The sequence below is a fragment of the Carassius auratus genome, unplaced genomic scaffold (assembly GCF_003368295.1).
Source record: "Carassius auratus strain Wakin unplaced genomic scaffold, ASM336829v1 scaf_tig00014572, whole genome shotgun sequence".
Taxonomy (NCBI): domain Eukaryota; kingdom Metazoa; phylum Chordata; class Actinopteri; order Cypriniformes; family Cyprinidae; genus Carassius; species Carassius auratus.
This window is the reverse complement of record NW_020524510.1, coordinates 145,001-160,485: the sequence shown is the minus strand read 5'-3', so window position 1 is coordinate 160,485 and position 15,485 is coordinate 145,001. Positions and strand designations below refer to the sequence as shown.

Below are 15,485 nucleotides of genomic sequence, written 5' to 3'. Positions count from 1 at the left end.
TGTTGTCAAATATAACAAAAACAATCATTCTTTTTCAACTGAACTCTTCTGAATGGCTAGAAGACAGGAAGGACAGATGTGAACCGCTTCTCATCCACAGGCTCAAAATCAGACAGAAGTGCATAAAAACTACAAGCTTCATTATGTTTTGCTGCAGTACAGAAACATCCCACCTTTAGTCTTAAATTAAAATCAGAGAGATGTTCACAAATCGCCATGATTCTCCAGTAAGTCACCTTTATACGATTCAGATTGTTCACGGTAATAAACAGGAAAATATCAGTGTCACAGTTCATCAAGTCCTGGTTCAAAGACTCAAAGCAGCTCTAGAGAAGCCAGAGTCATGATGAGACAGGACGGTGTGTTTGGATGTTTCTGTGTTTGAAACAGATCTGATCTGTATGATTCACTGAACGAGACTCACATCTCTGCTTCTGCGTGCTCGGAGCGATATAGAACATTCACACAATCCAAACACAATGTGATTTTATCTCAGTCTGCTTTGAAATAATATACAGTGTGAAAAGCTACACAATTGAATGTAGTGCCCATCTGTTTTCTGTATGTGGAAAAGCATCAGGTCACATCAGGATATATCAGAGCTTTTAATTTCTTTTTTCTTTTTTGCCTTTATTGGGTCTCAACTTTCAGTAATTTATTGATGAGCACACTGACTGACAGAATCAGAAGATAGATAACTAAACCCAATCCGAACACAGCTGGATGATCACTGATTGTGTGATCTCCGTGGTTATCACTGTACATCTGACTGAGAGAGTCTTCAGAGCATGTTTCTACTGCTTTGATCACGTGTCAGTGAAATCAGAGCAGTGTCAGAAAAGCATGGCTTCGACAGAACCGTGACACACAGAAACAGTGTGTCATTGAGATGTATCCGCTGAGATCTAAATATGCATCACGCTGCATCCTGCTCATTAAGAGAAAGACATTAGAATGGTTTGTAAAAATGATGGTTACATTTACATATTAAAACAATCAGGTGAATGTATAAAAGCAAATCAACAACTGAAATTAATGAGATTCATGGCACAAAAATTTTATTACAATCCATATATGTATGATTATTAAAACACTGTGGCTACCTACTGCATCTATAAACAAGATCTATTCTTACCTTAGTTACTGTACCAAAGTACTGTATGTCTGAATACTGGCAAAAAATCATTATCTGTATTTCTAAAAATGTAGCATGAGATGATACAAAGTTAAATCTGCAAGTTTCTAGCTTTTTATTAGAAAGACAGATAAATATAGATAGATACAGATAGAAATCTCAAAGTGACCTTGTTCTTGCGTGACTCATCATCTGTGAGCGCGCTCAGGATCAATATTAACCCGCGCGAGCGCTGGATGGCGGCGCTAGTCACGTGACAGCTTGATACAGTTCATATAGAGTTAAGTTTAGAGTTAATATGAGTTATTTTCAGCTTTAGTGAAGGTTACAGATTACAAATGACCATTTTCTAAGTTTAGTTGTTAGCCATTTCAGTTTCTTTATTAGAGTACATTTGATTACTTTTTGAATCAGGCCTACTCTTTCTTGAGTTTTTTATCATTCATTGTCATCATATGAATAATTTTATATTTAATATTTAACATTACTGTCAGATCTTCAGAATCCTTCATCACTTTGAATTAAGATTATAATAATTAATTGTAAAGCATGGCTTACCACAAATCAGACTTTGGCAGTCTTTTTACTCTGAGATCATTCTGAGGTTAAATACAGATTTAAAATAATAGGGAAACAAGAATAGTTTAATAGCTATGATACTGTGTTTTGAAACCAAATATTTGCACACCTTTTATTGTTATTTATGTTTTTAATGTAACAAAAAAGAAACAAATACAAAGACAGAATAAGAATAAGAACAAAGTCAATCAGGTATACATACATTAAACCCACCCTAAACAGTTAAAAGGGTCTAAGAATCACACCATGAAAGAGACTTAAATGCAATAGAATTCTTATAATTTACATACTCGTCAAAATCTCTTCCAAAATCAAGAAAGGAAGGAGTTTCCTTTGAAAGTGTACATTTATGAATGTAAAATTTGGCATGAAATGCATTTTTGTCTTTCATATACACGCGTCACTGCAGCAGAAACGAGCTGACGCGAGCGCGTGTGACGCTTTTCGGCATTCTGTGATTTGTAGTTCTCGCTTCGCGTTCACTCATTCGTTCCGCCGCTGGAAAAACTACATATCACAGACTTCCGAGAAACAATAAAGTTTGGCGACGCGCGGGGCGCTGGTCATTCCGGTGAAGTGTCAGAGTCCGTGATACAGCGGATCTCTCTCACAGCTCGATCATCGGCTCTTTGCGTTTTCATCGCGGCGAGAAATGTCAGACAGTGGCGGAGGAGAGGGAAGGCGGCGGCGGGATGGAGGTCTCTGCAGCGGTGCAGACGGTAGCGGACGCGTCGGTTCTGCAGAAACACATCCGTAAGCTCGTCCCGCTGCTGCTGGAAGATGGCGGCGACGCACCCGCTTCTCTCGAGAGCGCGCTGGAGGAGAAGAGCGCGCTGGAGCAGATGAGGAAGTTCCTGTCAGATCCTCAGATTCCGTCGATCCTGGTGGAGCGGAGCGCGCTGAAAGGTGACAACAGTCCGTTAAACGCACCGTTAACACGGCGACGTGACACAATCAATCAATCAGTCAATCAAATTGCACAGCCAATCAGAAACGTGTGTGGGCGGAGCCTCTGCACTCGGAACGAAATTTTATGAATTTTACAAGTTTATGATCTGATTCATAAATATTAAACCTGTAAGACATAATTAAATGTACATAATGATTGACTGATGCCATATTTGTGATTGAATACACTTTGTTGGTTCGCATTGAGTTCACAGTTTTGACATAACGTTTATATCTTTTCTTTAAATTATTTTTAAGATCTGAGGTAAAGTGTTGTTGCTTTCAGAGTATGGCTATAAGGTACATAAGGTCTCGCAAAATGATATTAAACTTCTATTAGACACCTTTATCTTTGAATAAAGCATATAATCTGTATCTGAGATTATAACTGAGGATGGCCTGCAAACAGTGTTTGGGTGCGGTTTTGCTCTGACTGTCATCGATGTCTTTATATTTTAGAAGTGTCGCAGAGTTTGTGTAGCCCCGCCCTGTTTGAGTCGCTGTCACGTCAAATGTCCGAATTAACCTTCTCTAGTGTGTTCGGTTCAGACCTCTATGGTTCAGACCGTAGACTGTATAAAAACAGTTTCAGACACAGCGGTGTAAAGAGCAGGGTTGCCAGGTCCCAGAAATATTTCCAGCCCAATGACAACTCAAAACCCGCCCAAATGGAATGAAAACTAGCCCAATTTTTCAGTGTCCAATCAGATGAGACAACGGCTGGATTACCACAAAGGGCCTTAAAATAAATCTATATAAGTTTAAGTTTAAAGTATTCGCCTTTTGTCTTACCCAAATTCTTAATATCACACACAGCTTTATATATATATATATATATATATATATATATATATATATATATATATATATACAATCTCATACAATAAAGGTCAAATAAGAACATATCCTCTCTGATATTTTCTGACCCTAGTCAGAAGTACTACATTTCTTCCACAACACTTCCTAAGTGTTCAACGGCTGAAGTGCTTGAGTGACAAGCAACAATGGGCAGCCAGCTTCAACTCTGCCTCTTTCACAGGTGCATTTTTTCTTAGAAAGGAACTGCCTGTGTCAAATAATGTTCTTACTTCACATTTGCAATATTTGCAGAACACTTTTCTATCATTATTTGGAACACTTCAAATCCATTCCTTTATTATCCTTTCTCTGTCTCCCATTCTTTGTGATACTTCTTTCCATACTTTCCCCATTTACCTCCCCATTTTAGAATGCTGCTTGTTCATCCACAGACAACCGCTTCTGACTACAGTGCTCTCATAATGTGAGTGACGTGATGATGATGCTTGATTTGTTATGTCAAAGCACATGTGGCATGCGCGCCTACTCGCATCTCGCGAGAAGCAGCGTTTGTTGCCAAGTATTCATTCCCCGGGATCAACACCTACTACTAAAAGGTTCACTTTTCTCTTTGTCCACAATTATTTTATTTTATTTTTATTTATTTTTTTGAGGCCGCGGTACATTATAAATGTAGCCCAAAAAACCGCAACCCGCAACTCCGTATTTTTTCCCGCAACTCCTTTTCTAAAATAGCCCAATTGTGCGGGAAAACCGCCACCCTGGCAACCATGGTAAAGAGATTGTTCTGATGAAGGATCTGCGCGCGCTCGGGGCGTGTCTCCTGCAGACCGGTGACGTCACCGACGCTTCTGTTTCAGGAGCAGCTTCTAATCAATAACAAAGATGAACCTCCCCATTACAAGCTGATATTTTACTGATTAAAGTGATTTACAGGGGGATTTGTTTAACTTTGTAATGGCTTTATTGAAAGTATGTCACCTAAAAAAGTGTATGTTATAAGCTGTTATTACTGACATCTGTCATCGTAAGTAAGAGAGTGAACTGCTCTGTTTGTTTGTCCGAGGTAGCAACAGTAACTAAGGGGGGGCGGGGCTTACTATGGGTCAGTTATGGTCACGATGTCTTTGAACGAGACTCAAACAATGCTCTCTTCAGTGTGAATGTGCTCTTGTTACTGTAGTGCAACTGTGCTCCAGGCAGTAACACACACACACACACACACCAGCATCATCACATGCTCCTCTTCTTCACTTGTGTTGGGCTCACATCAGATGGTTTAGCTGATTGATCACACACGGCTGGTTGTTTGTTGTTGTTCTGCAGAGGATGTTGGAGATGAAGGAGAGGAGGAGCGCGAGTGCATTCCTACAACATCAGCATCGACATCCACTACGGGCTCAAATCAAACAGGTAACGAGCTCAGACCGCCAACATGTGGGCGGAGTTATGCAAATCTTCCCACACAGTGATGTAGAGATGTGGGGGCGTGTTTTAGAGGGGCGTGGACGAGTCTTTACTTTGATAAAGAATATCTCTTTGGGTTTGAGACTTTAGGGATCTTATCTATTCACAAACAGCTTGTATCACTCCAAAGAGAAAAGAACAATTGAAATTGCATCATGTCATCATGTAAACTGATATTTCCTACTGACACCCTGCGGCAAATAATAACTGACGTAGCTGGTGGAGATACTAGCGTCCTAATGATTTCTGTCAGCACTGTGTTGTTGTGTTCTGATGATATCCGTGCTCTTCCAGCCTGGCTCTGATCAAGCGGACCGCTGTGATCGATGCAGATAAACCCATCTCCACTCAGGTGCGAGTCCTGACTCTGAGCGAAGACTCTCCGTACGAGACGCTGCACTCCTTCATCAGCAACGCTGTGGCTCCCTACTTCAAGTCCTACATCCGGGAGTCTGGTAAAGCTGACAGGTGAGGTCTGCTCGAGTGAGAGCGAGAGAGAGAGTCAGGTGAGAGCCGGTCCTCACGGTGTGTGTGTGTGTGTGTGTGCAGGGATGGGGATAAGATGGCTCCTTCGGTGGAGAAGAAGATCGCGGAGCTGGAGATGGGCTTACTGCACCTGCAGCAGAACATCGAGATCCCCGAGATCAGTCTGCTCATACACCCCATCATCACCAACGTGGCCAAGCAGTGCTACGAGCGCGGAGACAAGCCCAAGGTCACAGACTTCGGAGATAAAGTGGAGGATCCCAGCTTCCTGAACCAGCTTCAGTCCGGAGTCAACCGCTGGATCCGGGAGATACAGAAGGTTTGAGATCACGTCTCTGTACTACTGCAGATAAACACAGGCTCCTCTAACGTGCTTCTGTACCAAATGGAAATTATTATTATTTTATTTTTTGATTGTCTTAAGGTTCTCTGAATTGTTAGATTCTCCTCCCTGAAGATGATCTTATCGTGACGAGCTCACCTGGAGTATGTTTTGTGCAGGGTTACCCTACGGTTGATCTGGACTTCTGTGTTTCAGGTGACTAAACTGGACCGAGACCCGGCGTCTGGAACGGCTCTGCAGGAGATCAGCTTCTGGCTGAACCTGGAGCGAGCTCTGAACCGCATCCAGGAGAAGAGAGAGAGTCCCGAGGTGCTGCTGACGCTCGACATCCTCAAACACGGCAAACGCTTCCACGCCACGGTCAGCTTCGACACAGACACGGGTGAGCCGTCTGTCCGAGGGAGATCTCACGCTGTGCTCCGTCACGCTTGTGACCGCTCTGCTGTTTCTCTCAGGTCTGAAGCAGGCTGTGGAGACGGTGAACGACTACAACCCTCTGATGAAGGACTTCCCTCTCAACGATCTCCTGTCGGCCACTGAGCTGGACAAGATCCGGCAGGCGCTGGTGGCCATCTTCACTCACCTGCGCAAGATCCGAAACACCAAGTACCCCATCCAGCGTGCGCTGCGTCTGGTGGAGGCCATCTCCAGAGACCTGAGCTCTCAGCTGCTCAAAGTGCTGGGCACCCGCAAGCTCATGCATGTAGCGTACGAGGAGTTTGAGAAGGTACTCGCCCCTCGGCTTGAGAATAACACACGGAACCAAACCAGATCGCAGATTAGAGTTTCTGAAGTCTTGTTTGCTTCCTGCGCAGGTGATGGTGGCGTGTTTCGAGGTCTTCCAGACGTGGGAGGACGAGTACGAGAAGCTGCAGGTGCTCCTGAGGGACATCGTGAAGAGGAAGAGGGAGGAGAACCTGAAGATGGTGTGGCGTCTCAGTCCGGCGCACAGGAAGCTCCAGTCCCGCTTGGACCACATGAGACGCTTCAGACGACAGCACGAGCAGCTGAGAGCCGTCATCGTCCGAGTGCTCCGACCTCAGGTGTGACCCCGACGGCTTCTGACCGTTCTGTTGTTGACCAGTCAGAGATTAATGATTCCTGACCAGGAAACCTGCTTTTCCTTTTGCGTTTGTGTGAAAGAGTCTGCGATACCAGGATGACTTAAATTAAATTCATGCATTTAGCAGATGCTTTTATCCAAAGTAACTTAGTGGAAACAGTTTTTACCTGACATTGTTCCCTGGGAATCGAACCCACAACCTTGCGCTGCTAACGCAATGCTCTAATATTGAATTGAGTTCTAATATTTTATTATCAGCCAACCAATCATAAAGCTTCAGAGCGTGTAGAGCTGACTGCAGTGATCCGGATGAGTCTGTGATATTTACCTGTTATCTACAATAACACACCCTGGAGTCTGCTGACGGACCAATCAGAACAGAGCTAATGCAGTCTATGTCTCTCTCCAGGTGTCTGCCGTTACCCAGCATGCTCAGGGAAAGACGGCCGAGCCCGACGATATGAAGGTGGCCGAGGTGCTCTTGGATGCCGCAGACGTCAACGCCATCGAGGAGGTCAATCTGGCCTACGAGAACGTGAAGGAAGTGGACGGACTGGACGTGTCGAAGGAGGGAGTGGAGGCCTGGGAAGCGGCCATGAAGCGCTACGACGAGCGCATCGACCGCGTGGAGACACGCATCACCGCACGCCTGCGCGACCAGCTGGGCACCGCCAAGAACGCCAACGAGATGTTCCGCATCTTCTCCCGCTTCAACGCCCTGTTCGTGCGGCCGCACATCCGCGGAGCCATCCGAGAGTACCAGACGCAGCTCATCCAGCGCGTCAAAGACGACATCGAGGCTCTGCACGACAAGTTCAAGGTGCAGTATCCTCAGAGCCAATCCTGCAAGATGAGCCACGTGCGAGACCTGCCCCCCGTCTCCGGCTCCATCATCTGGGCCAAGCAGATCGACCGGCAGCTGACGGCCTACATGAAGCGTGTGGAAGACGTCCTGGGCAAGGGCTGGGAGAACCACGTGGAGGGTCTGAAGCTGAAGCAGGACGGAGACAGCTTCCGTGCCAAGCTCAACACGCAGGAGATCTTCGAGGACTGGGCGAGGAAGGTCCAGCAGCGTAACCTGGGCGTGTCCGGACGCATCTTCACCATCGAGAACACACGCGCCCGCGGACGCACCGGCACCCTGCTCAAGCTCAAGGTCAACTTCCTGCCCGAGATCATCACGCTCTCCAAAGAGGTGCGCAACCTGAAGTGGCTGAGCTTCCGCGTGCCGCTGGCCATCGTCAACAAAGCCCATCAGGCCAACCAGCTGTACCCCTTCGCCATCTCGCTCATCGAGAGCGTGCGCACCTACGAGCGCACCTGTGAGAAGGTGGAGGAGAGGATGTCCATCTCGCTGCTGGTGGCCGGCCTGAAGAAGGAAGTGCAGGCGCTCATCACCGAGGGCATCTCGCTGGTCTGGGAGTCCTACAAGCTCGACCCGTACGTCCAGCGTCTGGCCGAAACCGTCTTCAACTTCCAAGAAAGGTCCAGCAGCTCAAGACAGTTTGATGATTGGACACATACAGACACACACACACACACAGAGACAGACACACTCACACACACACAGACAGACACACACACAGACACACACACACACAGAGACAGACACACTCACACACACACACACACACAGACACATACACACGCACAGACACACACACACACAGAGACAGACAGACACACACACACGCACAGACAGACACACACACACACAGAGACAGACACACACACATACACACACACACACACAGACAGACACACACAGACAGACACACACACACACACAGAGACAGACAACTCACACACACAGAGACAGACACACTCACACAACACACACACACACAGACACATACACACACAGACACACACACACACAGAGACAGACAGACACACACACGCACAGACAGACACACTCACACACACACACACAGACAGACACACACACACACACAGAGACAGACACACACACACACACACACAGACAGACACACACACACACACAGAGACAGCACACTCACACACACACACACACACACAGACACATACACACACAGACACACACACACACAGAGACAGACAGACAACACACACGCACAGACAGACACACACACACACAGAGACAGACACACACACACACACAGACGACACACACACACACAGAGACAGACACTCACACACACACACACAGACACATACACACGCACAGACACACACACACACAGAGACAGACAGACACACACACAGCACAGACAGACACACACACACAGAGACAGACACACACATACACACACACACACAGAGACAGACATCACACACACAGAGACAGACACACTCACACACACACAGAGACCAGACCACAGAGACAGACACACTCACACACACACACAGAGACAGACACACCTCACACACACACACAACAGACAGACACACTCACAACAACACACACAGAAGACAGACACACTCACAACACACACAACAAGAGACAGACACACCACACACACACACACAGACAGACAACACACACACACACAGAACAGGACACACACACCACACAGCAGACAGGACACACACACACAGACACACACACAGAGACAGACACACTCACACACACACACACAGAGACAGACACACACACACACACACACAGAGACAGACACACACACACACAGAGACAGACACACACACACACAGAGACAGACACACACACACACAGAGACAGACACACACACACACAGAGACAGACCACACACACACACACAGACACAGAGACAGACACACAGAGACAGACACACACACACAACACACAGAGACAGACACACACACACAGAGACAGACACACACACACACACACACACAGAGACAGACACACACACACACACACAGAGACAGACACACACACACACACACAGAGACAGACACACACACACACACACAGAGACAGACACACACACACACACACCACCACACACACACACAGAGGACACACACACAGAGACAGACACACACACACAGACACACACACACACACAGACACACACACACACACACACAGAGGACACACACACACTCCAAGCCTTAATAAATGTTGAATGCTGCTGTGTTGTGTGTGTCCATGATTGTGTTGGTGGTGTAGATGTGTGTGTGAGTCGGGTCAGGAGAGATGTGACTGTGGTGTGTGTTTGACTCTCAGGTGGATGATCTTCTTCTGATCGAGGAGAAGATAGATCTGGAGGTGCGCTCGCTGGAGACCTGCATGTACGAGCACAAGATGTTCACGAGATCCTTCAACCGCATCCAGAAGGCTGTGGACCGACCTGAACCTGCACTCGTACTCCAACCTGCCCATCTGGGTCAATAAACTGGACATCGAGGTGAGTCCAGCTGGACAGAGGCACGGAGTCTGTCCGGAGAGGCCGTGTTTGATCAGATGTGATGTGTTTCCTCTGTAGATCGAGCGTCATCCTCGGGGTGCGTCTGCAGGCGGGTCTCAAAGCCTGGACGCAGGTTCTCCGGGACAGATGGAGGACAGGGCTGATGTGGACATGGACACTGAGGCTCCTCAAGTCAGTCACAAGCCCGGAGGAGAACCCAAGATCAAGGCAAGAAGTCCTCCTGTAGCTCTGAGTCTGTCTGCACTGAGGATTCGTGACTTCACTCTCAAACGTCTTCTTCCTCCAAACAGAATGTGGTCCATGAACTGAGGATCACTAACCAGGTGATCTATCTGAACCCGCCGATCGAAGACTGCCGCTACAGGCTTTACCAGGAGATGTTTGTGTGGAAGACGGTCATCCTGTCTCTACCCAGAATCCAGAGTCAGAGATATCAGGTCTGTGTTCGTCTTCGGTTCTCAGTTCGTTCTGTCTTCATCTAATCACTCTGTTAAACCTGTTAGTAACCAAACAGGAACCAGACTTCAGAGAAATAGTACAGAAGAGAAACGTGACGTTCTCAAGTGTAGCGTCTTATATTCTGGATTTGTGCTCTTTAACACTGAGACTCAAACCCGTGACCTTCAGGTTACAAGTCTGACTCTAACCATTAGGCCACGACTGCTTCAAGCCAATGGCTACCAGCAGCTGTTGCTCATTAACATTCTTCAAAATATCATCTTTTGTGTTGCACAGTTTACCGTTTGCTCTTCTCTCAGGTGGGCGTTCACTACGAGTTATCAGAAGAGGAGAAGTTCTACAGGAACGCTCTGACCAGGATGCCTGATGGTCCGTCTGCGCTGGAGGAAGCTTATAACGCAGTGAAGGAGATCGTGTCTGAGGTGGAGCAGTACGTGAAGGTAAGGTCTTCTCTCAGAGCGAGCGAGCGAGCGTGTTCAGACGCAGGACTGACGGTGTTTCTCTTCAGGTGTGGCTCCAGTACCAGTGTCTGTGGGACATGCAGCCCGAGAACATCTACAGCCGTCTGGGAGAAGATCTCAACAAGTGGCAGGCGCTGCTCGTGCAGATCCGCAAAGCTCGAGGCACGTTTGACAACGCAGAGACCAGGAAGGAGTTCGGGCCGGCCGTCATCGACTACGGCAAGGTCAGGAGGAAGCGGCTCAGGGTTGGGTCACGAGGAGCCTCTCACACACGCTCACGTGTCTCTCTTTACGTCTGCTTTAGGTTCAGTCCAAGGTCAATCTGAAGTACGATTCGTGGCATAAGGAGGTGCTCAGTAAGTTTGGACAGATGTTGGGCAACAACATGCAGGACTTCCACTCGCAGATCTCCAAGGTGTGCGCCGCTCTCGCTGAAGGCACAGCTGGTGTTTGTGCTCAGGTGAATGTACTGAAGTCTTCTGTGTCTCTCACAGTCTCGTCAAGAGCTGGAGCAGCATTCGGTGGATACGGCCAGCACCTCTGATGCCGTGACCTTCATCACGTACGTGCAGGCGCTCAAACGCAAGATCAAACAGTTCGAGAAGCAAGTGGATGTGAGTACAGTCTAGGTCTTAAACACGGTTCTGTGCAGGAAACGTCATTAACGTGTCCTGGTCCTCTGCAGCTGTTCCGCAACGGCCAGCGTCTGCTGGAGAAACAGCGCTTCCAGTTCCCTTCCTCCTGGCTGTACATCGATAACATCGAGGGCGAGTGGGGCGCCTTCAGCGACATCATGAAGCGCAAAGACACGGCCATCCAGCAGCAGGTGGCCAACCTCCAGATGAAGATCGTGCAGGAGGACCGCGCCGTGGAGAACCGCACCACAGACCTGCTGTCGGACTGGGAGAAGACCAAACCTGTGGCAGTACGTGTGAGAGAGAGAGATCTGGGAGAGGTGTGGTGTTGGCAGCTCTCGTTCAGTGTTTGTCTGCTTGTTATCGCTGCAGGGCAGTCTGCGTCCAGAGGAGGCGCTGCAGTCGCTCACCATCTACGAGGGCAAGTTCGGCCGGCTGAAGGACGACAGAGAGAAGTGTGCGAAGGCCAAAGAGGCGCTGGAGCTGACGGACACAGGTCTGCTGAGCAGCAGCGAGGAGAGAGTCCAGGTGAAGCGCTTTACAAGCCTCTCTCTTAGACACCCGATCATTTCAGATGCGTTTGATGCATTTCTTCAAGCAGGATGAATGTTTTAAAGAGATACACACACAAACTAACAATCACAGAGTTCATAATCTAATGTTTGAGCTGCAAGGCAAGTTTACTTAAATGGCACATTTCATGGAAATGGAAACCTTCAGAATAAAGAAATATAGAAATTGTGAATGTAAGACAAAAAAACTCTGCATATGTATTAAGATTGAAATCAACAAATCTATGAAGTGCACTTAATCTTTTCTCTTCACTTGTCTGAGTGGAGATAGATTAACCGTGTGTGTTGTGTTGGTCAGGTGGCTCTGGAGGAGCTGCAGGATCTGAAGGGGGTTTGGTCGGAGCTGTCGAAGGTCTGGGAGCAGATCGATCAGATGAAGGAGCAGCCGTGGGTCTCTGTGCAGCCGCGTAAGGTGAGACACACACACCCGAGTCTCCCGAGACACACACACACACCCGGGTCTCCCGAGACACACACACACACCCGGGTCTCCCGAGACACACACACACACCCGGGTCTCCCGAGACACACACACACCCGGGTCTCCCGAGACACACACTCACACCCGAGTCTCCCGAGACACACACACACCGAGTCTCCTGAGACACACACACCCGCGTCTCCCGAGACACACACACACACACGGGTCTCCCGAGACACACACACACACACACGGGTCTCCCGAGACACACACACACACACCCACGTCTCCCGAGACACACACACACGCCCGCGTCTCCCGAGACACACACACACACCCGCGTCTCCCGAGACACACTCACACACCCGCGTCTCCCGAGACACACTCACACACCCGGGTCTCCCGAGACACACACACACACACCCGCGTCTCCCGAGACACACACACACACCCGCGTCTCCCGAGACACACACACACACACCCGCGTCTCCCGAGACACACACACGCGCCCGCGTCTCCCGAGACACACACACGCGGCCCGCGTCTCCCGAGACACACACACGCGCCCCGCGTCTCCCGAGACACACACACACACACCCGCGTCTCCCGAGACACACACACACACCCGCGTCTCCCGAGACACACACACGCGCCCGCGTCTCCCGAGACACACACACGCGCCCGCGTCTCCCGAGACACACACACGCGCCCGCGTCTCCCGAGACACACACACGCGCCCGCGTCTCCCGAGACACACACACGCGCCCGCGTCTCCCGAGACACACTCACACACCCGCGTCTCCCGAGACACACTCACACACCCGCGTCTCCCGAGACACACTCACACACCCGCGTCTCCCGAGACACACTCACACACCCGCGTCTCCCGAGACACACTCACACACCCGCGTCTCCCGAGACACACTCACACACCCGCGTCTCCCGAGACACACTCACACACCCGCGTCTCCCGAGACACACTCACACACCCGCGTCTCCCGAGACACACTCACACACCCGCGTCTCCCGAGACACACTCACACACACCCGCGTCTCCCGAGACACACTCACACACACCCGCGTCTCCCGAGACACACTCACACACACCCGCGTCTCCCGAGACACACACACACACCCGCGTTTCCCGACACACACACACACACCCGCGTCTCCCGAAACACACACACCTGCGTCTGGCTCACACCGAGTCTGTGTTCTTCTGCTGTGCAGCTGCGCCAGAGTCTGGACGCTCTCCTCAACCAGCTGAAGAACTTCCCCGCTCGACTGAGGCAGTACGCCTCCTACGAGTTCGTGCAGAGACTGCTCAAGGGCTACATGAAGGTGAGCCGCTCCGGCCTGAACCGCTGAGCATGCTGGGATAGAGTCAGCCAGGCTCCTAAACCCTCGCTGTGCTGATCCTCAGGTGAACATGCTGGTGATCGAGCTGAAGTCGGAGGCGCTGAAGGACCGGCACTGGAAGCAGCTGATGAAGCGTCTGCATGTGAACTGGGTTCTGTCCGAGCTGAGTCTGGGTCAGATCTGGGACGTGGACCTGCAGAAGAACGAGATGGTGGTGAAGGACGTGCTGCTGGTGGCACAGGGAGAGATGGCCCTCGAGGAGTTCCTCAAGCAGGTGTGAGAGTGTGAGTGAGAGTGAGTGTGTGTGTGAGAGTGTGAGTGAGAGTGTGCGTGTGACTGCTTATGTGAGTGTGTGTGTGCGAGTGAGAGTGTGTGAGAAAGAGTGAGTGAGAGTGCATGTGAGAGAGTGCGTGTACTTGTGTGAGTGTGCTTGTGTGAGAGTGAGTGTGCTTGAGTGAAAGTGTGAGTATGAAAGTGTGTGAGAGTGAGAGAGAGAGTGTGTGTGTGTTTGTGAGAGAATGTGTGTGTTTGAGAGAGAGAGTGTGAGTGTGTGCGTGTTTGAGAGTTTGAGTGTGTGCGTGTTTGAGAGTTTGAGTGTGTGTGTGTTTGAGAGTTTGAGTGTGTTTGTGTGTGTGTGTTTGAGAGTTTGAGTGTGTGTGTGTGTGAGAGAGTGTGAGAGTCTGTGAGAGAGTGTGAGTGCGTGCGTGTTTGAGAGTTTGAGTGCGTGTGTGTGTGTGTGAGAGAGAGTGAGTGTGTGTGTGTGAGAGAGAGTGAGTGTGTGTGTGTGAGAGAGAGAGAGTGAGTGTGTGAGTGAGAGAGAGAGAGAGAGTGTGTGTGAGTGTGTGTGAGAGAGAGAGCGAGAGTGTGTGTGTGCGAGTGTGAGAGAGTGAGTGTGTGAGTGAGAGAGAGAGAAAGAGTGTGTGTGTGTGTGTGTGTGAGAGAGAGAAAAAGTGTGAGAGAGAGAGAGAGCGAGAGTGTGTGTGAGAGTGTGTGTTTGTGTGCGAGTGTGAGAGAGTGAGTGTGTGAGTGAGAGAGAAAAAGTGTGTGTGTGAGAGAGAGAAAAAGTGTGTGTGAGAGTGTGTGTGTGAGAGTATGCATGAGTGAGAGTGAGAGAGTGAGTGCGTGTGTGAGAGTGTGTGTTCTAACACTCCTTCCTCTTCGCTGCAGATTCGTGAAGTGTGGAACTCGTACGAGCTCGACCTGGTCAACTATCAGAACAAGTGTCGTCTGATTCGAGGATGGGACGATCTGTTCAACAAAGTGAAGGAGCACATCAACAGTGTGTCGGCCATGAAGCTCTCGCCCTACTACAAGGTACTGAAGAGAACGAGAGCGAGTGTGTG

At 49.3% G+C, this 15,485-nt stretch overlaps 1 pseudogene; it reads left to right on the top strand.

Moving 5' to 3' along the window:
- The first annotated feature begins 2,366 nt into the window (after positions 1 to 2,366).
- LOC113074417 (cytoplasmic dynein 1 heavy chain 1-like) overlaps positions 2,367 to 15,485 on the top strand; it is a 54,923-nt pseudogene continuing 41,804 nt past the window's right edge.